The sequence below is a fragment of the Manis pentadactyla genome, chromosome 17 (assembly GCF_030020395.1).
Source record: "Manis pentadactyla isolate mManPen7 chromosome 17, mManPen7.hap1, whole genome shotgun sequence".
Classification (NCBI taxonomy): domain Eukaryota; kingdom Metazoa; phylum Chordata; class Mammalia; order Pholidota; family Manidae; genus Manis; species Manis pentadactyla.
Genome location: NC_080035.1, coordinates 65220511 through 65233948, shown reverse-complemented (window position 1 = coordinate 65233948; position 13438 = coordinate 65220511).

The following is a 13438-nucleotide window of genomic DNA, read 5'->3' as shown; positions in this document are numbered from 1 at the left end:
CAGCCACCCCCCATGCGTCGGGGGCCCTCCTGGGGCTGCAAGTCGTCCCAGGTTCCTCCTCGTCACCTGTCAGGGAACAGGACCCCATGACAGCTTGACCGCCCATTGGACTGGGACCGGACCTTTTCCCTTGGCACATGGTCACGGGGAGGAGGGTGGAGGCTTGAGGGGAACCAGGACTTCATTAAAAAGGAAAAAACCAGTGCAGGTGAATGGCTGTTCAGTGGGTAACTAACGGTGTCAGGGGGTACCATGGGCAGGACCCGTGTGGCTCCCATGTCATCAGATTTTGGAAGGAAGCAAAGGCCTCGGGGGCATGCCCCGTGAGGAGTACTGGGCACGTGCAGCTGTCTTGTTTATCACTAGGCCTTCGACCCCACAAGCTTCATTCCGTCTCGCTCTCCGCCTCCTGTCCCAGGGCCTCCACCGGTGCTCTGGACCTCAGGTAGCAGGAAGGGCCTTTAGCAAGCGAGAACAGGGGTCCCAGCATGAACTACAGTCAGACCCCCCACGTGTGTACCCCCATTTCTCCTCTGTAGGTTGCTACAGAGCTGATGCTGCCAAGCTGAACACACAGCCATCAGCAGCCGCCCTGTGTGAACAGAGAAGCGGTTGGTGCACAAGTGGGCATGAGGAGAGGCCCCCAGAGATGGGGCGGGGTCCCGAGGCAGCTTCTCATCAAGGGCTGCTGTTTCTGAACATGCCCCGCACTGGACAGGAGGGGGGACAGGCTGGTCAGACGGTGAAGGGAGGGAGGGCCCATTGATTCCAAGAAGAAATGGAAACTGCAATGTTAACTTTAATCCAGGGTGAGTGGCATAGGGCGATGACAACGTCATTTTCAATATTCATACACTGTATGCGGGTAATGGATTGGTGTAATAAATTTGATGATTTTCAAATGGAAGATGACTCATAAGATAAAAAGCAAAGTTCTCAGTAAGGGGAGGATGGAAATACTGTCTTTTCCAGAAGGCTTTTAAAAATCACCTCATTTTGATCAAATATAGCTTATAATAAATAAGTAAATCTTACTGGAACTTAACTAAAAAGCGGTTTGGATTCCACAATAAACTGTTGTAGAAACCAAGATACAATGATACGTGCAATATATAATTTTATTACTTGGGCCACAAAAGGAAAACGAATTCAGTGGTATATGAATAATTTGAGGATTTTCTTACCTAATGTCACCAGAACAAATCAGTCCTGTGGCAGATAGAAAGCCATGATGTTTAAATGTTCATATTAAATGTTTATACCTAAAAATAGAATATTTTACATATAAACTAAAGGTACCTCAGTTTATCTTAACCAGGTTTAGGTAAATATGCCATAAATAGAAAGAAACACATTCAACAGGGCAAAGAAAGAACAAAAATATTTGTGCATAAAATGCACATAAATCCATCAAGGTCAGGATTTTCTCAGCTACATACTGTATACAGTTGAGTGGAAGAAAATTAAATGACACGGCTGCAGCCCGCTTCTGTGAAAATAGCACTTCCAAGTGTTACCAGCAGTCAGTATACATTAATCCCCCGCCCGTCAGTTAATTACATCACCCTTTAAGCTAGACGTGTAATGTAATTAGAGATTTGAACAGTTCACAGCCAGATCACTTAAAGTAACATTGTTAATGGGCTCTAGAAGTTCTCCCTTTAATATTGCCAGTGTTATAACTTCTAATTACCTTAATAATTAGGGCTCTGTCACTCATGATTGAGGCAGCAGCTCCTGACACTAATGGGCGTTGGGGGGCTGGCGCGAGGCATGTTTTGAGGCTCCCATCTGGTTGCTCAGGGTGGGAAGGAGCTATTTGCCCTTGGAGACCTGCGGTTGCTATGAGGTGTCCTGGGCATCCTCACCAGCCGCCTTGAAGCTGCCTGTACCACTGCTGTTTCCATTCACGAGAGAGTGTATCAACCCTATTCACTACAGACTACTCATGAAATGCAAATGTGGCTCCTATGGCTGAAATTTCCTGAGCTTCAATCGCCCCCGTCGCTAGTACCACAAAATAACAGTGTGAACTTGGGTGTCAGATCAACTGGGATTGAAGTCAAAAGGCACCAAAATTTCTCTCATGGGCAGCTTGGATCTGCTGTTAACTGACAAAGGTGAGAGCTTTGGGCATAAATGGGGAATGAGAACGATCTTGCTGCTCTGTTGAGAGTCGTAGGGGAGCATAGGGTAGGGGCGGAGTGTGCCCAGTAATTTTGTATGAATCTATTTGAACAGAACAGAAAAAAACAGAGAGAGAGAGAACATTTTGGGGATAAAAATCCCACTTGTAATACTGACTTAGAAAGTATGGTATTCAAAGAAGATAGGCCATTGGCACTGTGCCTGTGAACTGGCCCTGCGAGACGCCAGCTCGGCCACGGTCCTCCCCGACCCCCAACCAAGGCTGGGCCTCCCACCCCAGAGCCATTTCTTCACCTCCCACGAAGGCACCTGCACTCTCTCATCTTGTACTATGGCCGCCCGCATTTCTACGTCTTCTCTTCTGACTCCACGTCTTGGACGACCAGTTGCCGAGAAGAGTCTGTGCATCTCTAGTGTGCAGCCGGTGCCTTTCACAGAAGCAGACGCAGCACAGTGAATGCTGGGCCAGTACGCGAGCCAAGAGCTGGACAGGTCACCCTGAGGAGACATGCGTGACAGACTCGATGAGGCTGCGACTCCAATTTGTTCACTGAGTGGTGGGGTCAGGATTTCTTCACTCACTTTATCAGGGCATTTTCAGTATTTAAAATATGATGAGCAGAAGTTAATTCTTCCTAGAATAAAGAATTTGTTGTATAACAGCACCTCTGAACATACCTCAAAGGCCTGCGGCTCGACTCTAAAGACCCATGCAATAGAAATGGTTTCCTTTCACAGTTGTCACGTGTAAGGACCACGGCTTCCAGCCCAGGTGTTCCCAAACTTTGTTCAAAAGATGGTGCCTTGAGAAGGCAGGCTGCTCCTTCCAGCACAGAATGTACTGAATTCCATCCTGTGAACCTAGAAAGCCTAGAAAATGCCTACAATATATCGGACTTACTGTCATCTGATTTAATCTTCCCAATACTTCTACAAGACTGTCACTACGATCCTCATTTTCCAACCGCATACAGTAAGCAATGACGCAAGTCTGGATCTAACTCACTCCAAATGCTGTAACATGACACATGTGTTCCTAAAATCCATGGTGCTATATAAAATTGTACAGTGAAAACCATAGAGCTTTATGGAAAAATGGGGTTAGGGACAGAAAACAACCCTCACTGGTGACGCATCAAAAAAAAGATGGGACCCTAATACAAAGTTCACACAGTTTTCCACATGTTAAGTGGTTAAAAAATGTGTAAATACTGCAGTTAACACAGAGCCTTGCCATTGGAAGGCCTGCCTCTTGCAGGAAGCCCCAGGTGCTGGAGGGCTGTGAGTTACTATGAAGTGGCAGAGGGGCAGGTATCTAAGACAGAAAGGTGGGTTGACTCCAGATGTGGGCGGTGGTCTCATTACACACATGGTGGGAAAGGGAGTGGGCGGGTCAATGTAGGTGTGTGTGTACGATTTGTGTGCTCCCATGAGGCTCCTTGAGATGGATTTTTGTCATCCTCTGAAGTTTGCTGCAAGGAAATCATAAATAAGCAAACACTAATTTACATTATGTTCAGTATAACCATTCCACAAGACCCAATTCTCGATTTTAAACTGGCCTTATAGGAAAACAGACCACACATGCTCAAAACTCCCCTGCATGCCTGTTGCATCTGAGCAGGGCACTACTGTATGTGTATGCATCTGCACACGCATCGCCCTGGACGCACACGGTTACTCCGGGAGGCAGAGTGCACGCTCCGTGTGGACAGTGAACGTTTGGATCAGAGATGTTCACACACTTGCCTCAGCTTTCTGAGCCAGCAAGTGGCAGAATCAGGACTGGAACCCCTATCTCTGACTTCAAGGGTACAGAATCTTCCTGTTAGCCATTAGTGTTAGAGAAGAATAATCTTAGTAGCAGAAAACATGGTTTGATTATTTATAGGCAATGGAAGATCGAAACTTCGAGAGTGCGGGTCTGCGGGGTGAAGGAGAGCAGCTGGTGCCTGGAGCCTGTTGAACAGAACGCTGAGCTTTACATGGAGTGTGTGCATTGCGCCTGGTCACCGAGCAAGTGTGTCCGGTCACTGGATCACTGAGTGAGCGTGCCCACTTGGTTTTCTGCTTTTGCTTGTACAGATGAGAGGCTTGAGGAAATGCACCGAGAAGCCCTTTCCTTCCCTGCCAGCTAGCTTACGAGTGACCCCTATGGCCGTGCTGTGGGGACACCTAGTTCCATCTCCGAGCCCTGAGGTGCACGGGGACAGGGCAGGGGAAGACTTTGGTGTGTAGGTGGTGTCATGGCTGAATTGTGTCCCCCAAATGCATATGGTCAAGTTCTAAGACATGGTTAGACTCCACCCCAGACCTGAGATGTGAGGTGGACTGAGACATGCACATTTGGGTGATGGTGAATTATTAGTGTGGAAATACCCTACTGCCCGTCAGGAATGTGGGTTTCTGAGCCTGGGACTAAGTTCAGAAGCAGCCCACGACAGATGTCAGGAGGCCTCATCTGACCGTGGGGACAAGGGCGGTCAGTGAGGGCACCGCGATGGCCATCGCTGCCTCCAGGGGGCGTGGCAGCTCAGACCTCTGTGCCCACAACACTCCACACTGCGCCCACTGTCCCCTCACTGTCGCCAGGTGTGCTGACCGAACATGCACGCCAGACACGGCCGCTCCTTGGGGAGAGGGGAGCGGCTGCTCGCCAGGTAATAGGACCCTCGCGACGGGTGCGGGCTCACCCTGCACAGGACGTCCAGGGCGGAAGCGCTGCCCTGGGCAGACCCTGTGGGCTTCTGGGAGGAACCAGAGTTGATGCCAAAAGGCAGAGATGGAAAGATGGAACTTCCATCAGGGAAGGGAAGGAGGTGGATTTGGAAGATGAGGACAAGGCTGGCCAGGAGACCTTGCTGGGCCTTTGAGCGGGAGAGAACTGGGGTTCAGGCACGGCGGGGAGGAGGAGGGCGTGAGGTGCCGGGGGGCTGAGCCTCACCTTCAAGGTTCCAACCAGGAGACGGGAGAGTGTGCGCCGTTCTCAGCACGTGGAGTGGCTGGGGCGGCCTTAGAGGGGCACTGTTGGTCGAGTCACATTTACACGAGGGGGAACATTCATGGGGAGGCGGCCTGCACAACCCTGGGGGTGTAGCTCCTGACTTTGGTGTATAGGTGGTGTAATGGCTAAACTGTGTCCCCCAAATGCATACGGCCAAGTCCTAACCCCCAGTGCCTCACTGTAGACGCTACTAGGTAAGATGAGACAGTGCGGGCGGCCCTAACCCGGTGTGACTGGTGTCCTCGTAGAAAGGGTCCAGAGGCACACCGAGGGCAGACGGGGTGAAGACGCTGGGAGAAGGTGGTGTCTGCACCCCAAGGACAGAAGCCTGGCCCAGGCCTCCCACGTGGCCTCAGGAGGGGCCAGCCCTGCCCACACCTGCGTGCTGGTCGGGCAGCCTCCAGACGGGGAACAAGCAATTCCTGCTGCCAAAGCCGCCATCTGTGGTCCTTTGCCAGGACAGCCTTGGTGACTGCTGGCGGGGAGGGACCCAGCCTAGTGTTAGGGACACTCCCCCCGCATCCTCAGTCGGAGGGCCACAAGGAGAGGTTCTCCAGGCACCAGGAAAGCTGGAGGGGCTGCTGGAACATGCCTGCAGCCCCAGGGCTTTGTGGGGCTGGGGCGCACATGGCCGAGAAACCAGCCCAGCTTGTGCAGGGATGCAAAGAAATTGGGACTTTACAGAAATTTGCTCCATGAGCAACACTGAGCCCATGAGGTCTGGGGCAGCAGGAGCGGGCACAGCGACAGCAGGAAGCAAGGGGGGCCAGGAGGACAGAGCTGGGCCCGGGGCGATCCTGGCAGGGGCCTCAGCAGCCTGGGCCCGGACTTGGGGTAAGGACCTGGGTCTGTGGCTCAGCATTGAGTCTGAAGTGGGGCTGGATTAGGATGGGATGAGATATATTTATATTATAAATGGATTTTCCATTTCAAACCCTTCTATGGGATCTTTAATGCTACTGTTAGGTGACAGCTGGGCTGCTGGAGAGACTGACCCAGACCCTCCCGGGGCTCAGTGGGCGGCAGCTCCAGGTTACAGGGCAGAGCCTGTGCCTCACGTCCTGGCTGCACAGGGTGGGGCCAGCCCTCTGCCTGGGCCTGGCCCCTGTGCCAGCCGTGCCCTGCCCTATGCATGCCCTGCCTCCCAGTTTGAGAAGGGCACCTGGGCAGGGCTTTACCTCCACTGTCACTGTCACAGATCTTACTGAGGTTTGAACAGCTGATCAGTTTGGTTATTTGAATTTTTAAAGGGTGCTTTTTAGCCAGGAAGGCCCTGAAATTGATGGGACATGTTGGGGAGGGGTTGCCTGAGGCCCTTTGGCAGCTCCAGAAGGGTCAGTGCAAGCTGCTGAAGCGGGGTCTGCAAGATAGCCCTCGCCTGGGTGCAGGGGGCTTCACCGCCACCGTCACACGCAGCAGCTACAGGGCCGGGACCCGGATCGGCGCCCACCACGTCTTGCTTGCCTGAGGTGGCCCTAGGTCCCCAGCTTAGTGCAACGTGCCATGGCCCTGCCTTACCCAGGGTTTTAAGCTCCAGAAAGATGCCCGGCTTGAAGTGGCCACCAGCCTGCACGTGTCTTAGCTGCACTGGATGGCAAAGGGCGTCAGACTTACTGACCAGGAATCTAGTTCCACAGCTCCCCACGCGCTTCCCAAATTCATGGGTCACAGCTCGCGTTCAGGCCACGAAATGACCTAAATGGAAATTGTCAGGCAGCTGTTTGGAAGAATCGTGATGAATGTCTTTGGCAGCCATGGAAGGTCCCACGCCCTGTGGCTGTGGGTGTTTACAAACAAACTCATTCCCTCTGCAGACTCGGCAGCCCCCGGGGCTGGAGTGCGGAAGGAAGGACAAAGGAAGGCTCTCTCCCGATCGGGGGCCGGCGTGGCTGTGTGCCTCACTCACTGGGGTCAGGAGTCTGCCGGCCCAGCTCCCTGCCCAAGCGGTTTCCCTCGGGCGGCCGCATCGCTGTGCTTCCTGTCTGCCGCCTATTTCAGGTCTCTGATGGGCCTCTGCCGGCCTGGTGTCCTGTGTCTGGAGGACGCGTCTGTGGCCATCCGGACGCAGCCCTCCTACCAGGGCCTGCAGGGCCCTGGGACCCTGCCTGCAGCCCCGTGAGGACAGCCGAGCTTTGGGGCGGTCCTGCCATGTGGCTCCCAGCCGGCCCCACTCATCCCTTCTCCCGGTCACTCTGCTCTCGCCGCTCGGATCCTCCTGTGCCGACGCGCTGACAGCACCACGGAGCTTGGCACCGACCCCATGGGAGCACCTGGCCTTCCCCAGCGCGCCCCTCGGCCCCCCCACGTGCTGGTGAAGGGGCTGCTGTGATGCGACTTCAGGGCGGTATTGCTTTCCGGGTGTGGCTCTTCCCTTTGTCATTTATCATCCAGGGGTTTTTAGGGTGAGGAAGAGGGGGCGTGCCTCGGGGCCACAGTGCTCCCCGCAGCCGTCTCAGCCGCACAGCGGCTCCTCTGCGCACCTGCGGCTGCTGTGGCCTGAGAGAGGCCGGGGCACCTGGGACCCATTAACTCAAGCGCAGCAGCGGTCCTGTCCCGAGAGCATCCCGTGGGGCAGCCCCCTCTGCGCCTGGAGCCTGCCGGAGTCCAGGCCTGTCGGCGACTCCACAGGCTGCCGTAGGTGCAGTGAATCAGGACAGCAGGTAGAGATACACATGTAACTTCCGTGCGGGCTGGAGGGCTGGGTGACAGGAAAGGACACGCCTGCCGTGCTGACAGCTGCTCTGTGAACCTCATCGTCGAGCCTGCCTGCCCAGGAGACGGGCCAGTGCTCATTAAGTCATACGATCTGAGTGTCCCTTATATTTGAAAGACTCACATTGAGAATATCTAGAACGAGTGTATGAACTGTCATCATTCTTGAACACTTGAATGGAGAAGAGCCAGAAAACCTGGGTCATGTTCCTTGAAACTTGCTTGGATGACAATTACCAGTTACTTTAAAACTCTTACAGGCCTCAGCGACCATCAGGTGCCGACCTCTTTCTGGAACTGAAAGATCGTTGGTCACGAGAACCAGCACAGGGAAGCCTGGGGTGTCGGGTGGCACACAGGGCTTCTCTCCAGGTGCCGGGCCCACTGGCCTGCACAGGCTGTGTGGAAGCTGGGTCTGGGCAGCTGGACATTTCCAGCCAGGCTCCTGGTCTGGGAGGACTGGGCTGGACTGTCACCGTGGGTAACAGTGACACTGCAACCACAGTTGGAAAAATGATCCAATTCTTTTAAACCTTTTTCTTAGTTCAATCCCTGGAGAATCTCCTTTTTTTAAGAGACATGGAGCATGACTCCTGACAATCAGTGTATTGACTTCTCTCTGGAGCAGAAGCTAGTTGGCCACTGACACCAGGAGCTTCAGGAAGAGCCCGACAACCAGTGCTGAGCACCCACTACAGGCCGCTGGGCTGGCGCCACCATGTGCATTAGCTCCTCCACTCCTCATGGCAGCCCCACAACAGGGGCACCAGTCTCACCCCCATTTACAGACAAAAAATGTGAGACAGAGACGCTGAATAACCTGCCTAAGGTCACAGGGCCAGGACGCACGGAACTGGAGCCCCAGGCTGTGTGGCAGAAGCCGGCTTTGAGTCTCTTGTGCGGCACAGACTTTCTGCTTTGGTGAACATATACTTACATCTTTCCTCTTCTATTATACTGGAAGGCCTATGCATGTGGTCTTCACATGCATGTCATAACAGAGGCGGCGCAATTAACGAATGAACTGGTTGAACCCCCAAGTGACCCAATTTGATCAGTTACCGATTTTTTCTTTCCCATGTAAATAAGCATATAATTAAAGATTATAAACCTAGTTTCATCACAGAGGATGAGCATGAGAACAAGGCGGAATATGAGAACCTGTAATTCAAAAGGTACGCTTTAGGACATACAGACCAGTAAGGGCAACTCATCGTCCTCTCTGATACAGGATGAAGAATACAATTAACCTCTTTATTGAAATCTGTAGGTTTATATAAAATGATTTAAATTTGACAAGCTAAGAGTGAAATGAAGCCCCCTATATCATTCAGCATTTTACTTAATCAGTTATTTTCAAGACGATGTCACCCAAAAGTGAGCTTAGGGTCTAGAAGATGATCATAAAATTGCATCACGGTGACTTTAAATTACTCTGTCCTGAAGGACATTTGGCTTCACTGGATCTGAATGAAGAAACAGTCTTGTCTCTTTCCCTGAGATCGCTTTGCCCGTGGCCTTCTTGGTTGGGACCAATTCTGGCAGACACACAGTTACCATGGATGCCGAGGAAGCAGATTCTGGAAGGGCCAGCGCTTCCCCTGATTCTAACTTCCTTGAATGGTATCGCCTCAAGCCGCCTGCAGAGGCCGTCACAGTGGCCATGACCTGTCGTGGGGATGATATCCTGAACTGGGGCTCACCAAAGAGCACGTGGGCAGGAGATTCCAGAGACACGCATGCTTTCAACAGGAAGCGCATCAGGCTCTGATGACTGAACATGTAATGTTCCCTGGGGCTTCCGGATTACATGCAGACTATAATAATCACTCTAGTAATTATTGAGACCGAAACATATAGGAATCATTACACGTCCATGTAATCTAGTAGTTCTAGAAAAATGATCACTATTTCCTTACACACTTTCTCTGTAAAACGGGCCAGAGAAAAAGATATGCATAAGTTTCGGGTGTGCACGTTTTGATCGGACGTCTGTATGCACTGCAGAGTGATGGCGGGCCTGTCACAGTCAGTGGACCCGGAAACCCATGCCACCCACCCCCACCCCATCCTCTCCGGTAACCACTTATCTGGGCTCTATGCCTATTAGTTTCTATTTTATGTTGTTTGTTCCGGTCTACATACAAATGAAATCATGCGGTCTTCGTCTTTCTCCACCTCGCTTACATCACTGGGCATAATGCCCTCCAGGTCGATCCATGTTGTGGCAAATGGGAGGATTTCTTTCTTTTCTTATGGCTGAATAATATTCCACTGTGTGCATGCACACCCTCTTCTTTATCCATCCATCAGTGAGCACTTGGGTTGTTCCCCTATCTTGTTACCGTAAATAACACTGCAGTGAGCATGGGGGTGCAGATATCTTTTCACATTAGTGCCCTTATATTCTTATGTACGTACCCTGAAGTGGAATTGCTGGGTCATATGGTCGTTCTAATTTTTTGAGGACCCTCCATACCGTTTTCCACAGTGGTTGCAGTTTACGAGTCTTATTTAGTGGTAAATGTGTATTTAGCACCTAACACAATTTGACAAGGTTTTGGTGCACTGACTGACCGGAAAGCCACGGCCCGGGTGTCAGCCTTGGAGCCAGTAGGGCCCAGCGAGCCTGCGGGATGTCCCCGCCGCCAGGTCATGACCCCGGCACACCCTTGCGTGCCGGCAGCGCTTTCTCCTGGAAAACAGCTTATTGGGGTGACGACTTTCTACCGGGCCGAAACCTGAGGGCTGCATGTGCGCATGCGTGTGGGGACCCGAAGGCGTCCAGAGACCCTGCATTTGCCGCAACCGCCGAACCTCTTCCATTCACCCGGCCGCCGGGCCTTACACGACCCCCGCAGGGTCGGAGGCGGCGAGCGAGCAGCCCCCCCCGGAGGGCGGCGGGCCCGGTTCCCAGGGGGGCTCAGCCCGGGCCTTTGCTGACCGGCTTCGGGCGCGGGGCCGGTGCTCAGGCTCCAGTGTCTCCGCCCCAGGCGGGACCCCCGGAGGCAGGCGAGGTCGCCCCCTTTCTCAGCGGAGGCAGCTCGGGTGGGCGCCCAGCCGGCCTCCGGGGCGGCCCCGCCCGGCGCTCTGCGGGCGTCTTCCCGGGGCTCGTGGGGTCCTGGTGTCCCTCCAGCATCCCCGGGTGATACCCTAACCCGCCCCCCAGGGTGACCCTGCTTGGAGATTACCTTCGCAGGTGCGCTTGGTTGAGGAGGTCACACCGTGGGGCAGGGTGGGCCCCATCCAGTGTGGCCGGTGAAATAGGGGGCGCAGAGACCCACCGAGTCGGCGGCCACGGGAGCGGCCGGGATGGGGTGGCACTGCTGCAGGCCCAGGACTCCACGGCTAAGGACGAGCAGCCCCGGGGGAGCAGCCCTGCCCGCGGGGTGTCACGTGTGTGAGCCCCGTGCGCCCTCACCCACTGCCCATCTTCATCTCTTTTATTTCAAATCTTTCTTCTTTGGTCAAAACTAACAAGAAGACAGGCAGTGTCTGTACAACAAACAGATCAGCTGGCTGGTGAAGCTCCAGGTAAAATGGCTCAGGAACGTGAGTTCTTGGCTGTGCATTTGAATGTAGTTTGAGGACCTGTTTGCATCATATGTACCACTTGGCATTACTCTTAAAACAAACCTAAAATGACCCGTGGGTAACAGAGCTACTGTCAGACCCACATACCACTGAGTGAAACACACAGAACACAGATAAATCCCTTAACCCGGTGGAGGCACCACAAGAGGATGCTGTTTAAGTGGTAGAGACAAAATCACAGCGAAGACTCGGTCACCTTCTCTGGGCACACACTCCATGAGGCCACAGGGCGTGTGGCCCTAGTGCCGGGGGGCTGAGCGGAGTTCGGCTGCCACCCTTGATCTGTGGAAAGGACTCCAAGACACTGGCCTTGGCCAGGGTCGGGTGGGGCCGGGACCCAGGTCAGCCCTGCCCCGGCTCCCCCTGCCGTGCCGGGTCCAGTCACAGGAATACGGATCTCCACCCGGCGCCCGTTGACATGGCACGGATACCTATTTTCACGTTGGGCTGAGGCTGCAGAGTGGCTCGGGCATCCTCTTTCTGGCACAGACATCTACCCAAAAAGCATCTTCTCCATTTCTTCAAAGTGAAACAATGAATGAAGACCACTTGTGAAGCAATCTGCACGTAGGATCTTAGGTGTCAATTATTTCCATAATAATTAAGTCTGGTTCACCCATAGGTAATTCTGTACTTTTTAAAAACAACTTGCTTTTACCTAGTCTTCCCAAAATGCTCGATTTAATTTTCATAGAAAAAAATTTTTTTGCACTCATATTTCAGTAGCTCACATAATATTTAGTTAAATAACAAAACTGCAGCAGCAATTCCAACTGGCATAAAAAGGTGTCAGAGCAGACACAGTACGTCTTGTGGGAGCTTACCATGTTATTTACTGCAAGCGAGCAGAGGGCGCCCTGGGTGGGCTGGGCGGGCTCGCTGGGGCTGCTGACGTGCTGGGCCCCTCCCCACCCTCCTCCCCCACCTAAGTCCTGCCTCCCCAGGTCCATCCCACTCAGAGATGGCAGTGGGGGCACCAGAGAGGGGCAGACGTTCAGTATAAGGTAAAGTAGGTCTAAGGATTTGATGGAAAACGGTGGTGACTAGTTGATAACATCGTGTATAGTTGAAATTGGCTAAGAGCACAGAACTTAAAGGTTCTCACCAAAAAAAAAAAGATAAATACGTATATGTGAGGTGATGGGTGTGAGGTGATGGGAGGATCTTTTTACAATGTATATCAAGTCACCACAATGTACACCTTGAATATCTGACAGTTTACTGTCGGTTGTACAAGTAAAGCTCAGGCCAAAGCGGCAGTGGACACACGACTGCTGCTCCCCTCTCCTCGGTGCCACTGAGAAAAGGGAATGTATCCGACACCTTTTGGGTGTTTCTTCATCCTTATTCATACAGCCCTCACTGAATATCAATCCTTGAACATGGCCAGATGATTTTAATTCTGAATGCAAAGAATGCCACCAAGAATTCTTGCTCAGGTCAGACAAGATCTTTGCCATGGACCTTTTTGGGGAAAGAAGAGATGTGTTCCCTCCAGTTTCTTACATCTTATGTGGCAGGAAACAATACAATTGAACTTGCAGGAGTGAGTGTAAAGCCACTGAACAGAAGGGAAAATCCCCCATCACTGGTGAACCCACTGGCTGTGGCAGGGTGTCACTGATCATTCCTTGGCCTGCAGCTCACATCAAAGTGCTTACCCACCCTGGCTCTTTTTTTTCTTCTTCTTTTTTCATGGGAAAATATATGTAATATAAAAGATGATGCCACTTTACCCATGATGGGGGTTATTCCCAAGGTTGTGAGACCAGTGCCATTATCTATTACCAAACTTCTCCAGCACACCAGAGGCCCCGGGCCCTAAGCAGCAACCCCATTTGCCTCCGTGAGCCAGGATGGGTTCCATCCTTGCACATCTTAATGTGGCCACTCAGTCAACTAAGAAATCAATGCTCCTTGCTCTGTGGCAGTTGCCACCAGAGCACATTCACTGTGTATGTAGGTCTCATGCATAAGTGA